A 2,500-nucleotide genomic window follows, 5' to 3' on the forward strand; every position below is an offset into this window, starting at 1 on the left:
GCCTAGGGTGGTACACGAACAGATGGAGGACTATGTGTTTATATATCCTTAGCCTTTGTACTGGAATATACAGTCATGTTATATCCTAAATGTTTCTGTTGATATCACTAGATGATATGAAAATAGACCTTCTTCATCAAAACTTTTTTATAGTTGGCTAGAATGGTATATAAAGGACTAAGCGAATGATTTTAGAAGTTCTACAGAATCGAATCTCTTGTGTTATTGCCTTCGTCCATTGCTATTCTGCGGCGTAGGAGAGTCCAGACACAGGTCAGCGAATGAGCATGATTTGGGAAGACCCGTAGCCTCCAACTATAAAAAAAGGTGTGGGCGTGTGCGAATAAAACCAGGCTTAACACACTGAGAATCGTTCGGTGCAACTTATTCACTACATGTTCGCTTTCTGTCAACCAACCTAGAAAACACTTTAATAAATAACATCATCTGTAGCAAAGATCGTAACTCGCGGAAGAAATGAGGTGGAGAATTATGAGTGTGGCGATAATTTTGTTCAAATATTAATTTACGATGATAAGAGTCGTTCGCCGAGATGGAAGGGACAGCGACTCGGTCTCAACACCTACAGTAATTGTGATTTCGGTGTTATGTCCTCCTTGTCTGCGCCGTTGGTTGTGACAACTGGTGTAGTGTATGTCCTCTTGGGCAGCGTGTGGCAGCTGCTGTAGAGTTTATGTTTGTCTACGCCATGCTATAAACCAACCCTTTCTGGATGTGTTGTGTGTATATTTGTGGATGTGTGTGTGTGTGTGTCCGCGTGAGAATATTTATGTATTTCTGTAAATGTGTTTTGTATAAGAATATGAGATCTGGAGAAGAAAATATTATGTGTGTTCGCTCCACCGTGTGCTAAAAATCACGTAATATTGAATAATTCCACTTCTCTGAACGAATCAATAAAAAGACGATTATACATTTTGTATTGAAAATTACTCGTATATCATAGAAAGCATTTAAAGAATGACTAAAAGCAAGCATTTGTCTGAAATATGGCATCATATATTGTCACAATTCATTCCCTCTCAGTATAACTACGTTTCTTTTTTATTCATATTCTATCCAGTTTTCCCTTAAATCCATCACTCTGGATTTACAGGGACTTAGTTTTCGCTTTTTCATTTTCCCTTTTTTTTCTTGTCTTCCCCCTCTTTTTAGCTTCAAATCACAACTTCCTCCCCTGATGTTATATATTTTAGAATGAGATGTAGTTAGATTATATTGTTGTTGTCCTTTTGTTCTGTTGCGTTGTTGTCGTCGTCGTCGTCTTATCCCCGATCCTCTTTATCTTTCTAAGAAAAAAAAAAAACAGGAACTTATCGTTCAGAAGTTGGATTTGTAAGATGTCCGTTAGACGCGCACGGTCGCCCTTATCCCAAACGTAAAAAAATACGAGATTAATAAACAGCAGAAGAGACCGGAATAGCCCCTCAACAAGCGCGACGCACTTTGTGAAATTGTCTCTGACTTTTCGCGACGTGTGTTTATGAATAGTCACATCCTCCTGTAATGGCGTCGAGAGGGATGTGGGCCTCCCTCCCTCCCTCCCCCCTCCGAGGCAAGGGCCCCTCCTTCACTCACTCGCTCATTCCTGTCGCCCTTCCTCTGTGGTTTACCTCTCTCTCTCTCTCTCTCTCTCTCTCTCTCTCTCTCTCTCTCTCTCTCTCTCTCTCTCTCTCTCTCTCTCTCTCTCTCTCTCTCTCTTCTCTCTCTCTCTCTCTCTCTCTCTCTCTCTCTCTCTCTCTCTCTCTCTCTCTCTCTCTCTCTCTCTCTCTCTCTCCTTCTCTCTCTCTCTCTCTCTCTCTCTCTCTCTCTCTCTCTCTCTCTCTCTCTCTCTCTCTCTCTCTCTCTCTCTCTCTCTCTCTCTCTCTCTCGCCATTCCCTTTACAGCGCATTTCCCTCCCTCCGTCCCTCCCTTCATTCTTCCCCATGCGATTCACCTCCTTCTCTCTCGCGTCGCCCTCCCTTTATCCGATCTTCCTCCCTTCGCTCTCCCTCTGGGGAGCACCTCCGTCTCCCTCCCCCCTTCGTCTCCCACGAGCATTATATCCTCTCCCTCCGCCACTCGTCTACCTCTCCTTCCCTCTCCCTCTGCCTACCGTCTCCCTCTCCCTCCCTTCCCCCCTCTCCCTCCGTCACTCGTCTCCCTCTCTCCCTCCCACTCCCATTCCTCTCCCTTCGCTGCCAGTGTTTGTTCTGCCCTTTCACCCTCTCTCTGAGTGTGGCGGCACTGGCACTGTAAAGCACCTCTCTTTTATTTTCTTTCTCTTTCCTTTTTTTCTTCTTTGTCGCTTTTTTGGGGTTTGGTTAATGAATGACATGCTCATGAATTGTAGATAGAAGGGTTGATATTACTTGTTTCATAATCCTAGCGCCGTGTGTGTGTAAGGGTCAGTGTTGAAAACATCCTGAGAAATATTACCATCGTAATGCTATGGTTATTTATGTTATATTTTTTTCTGTGTATCGTATTGAGGAATGT

Source organism: Penaeus chinensis, chromosome 19 (assembly GCF_019202785.1).
Source record: "Penaeus chinensis breed Huanghai No. 1 chromosome 19, ASM1920278v2, whole genome shotgun sequence".
In the NCBI taxonomy this organism is placed as follows: Eukaryota; Metazoa; Arthropoda; class Malacostraca; order Decapoda; family Penaeidae; genus Penaeus; species Penaeus chinensis.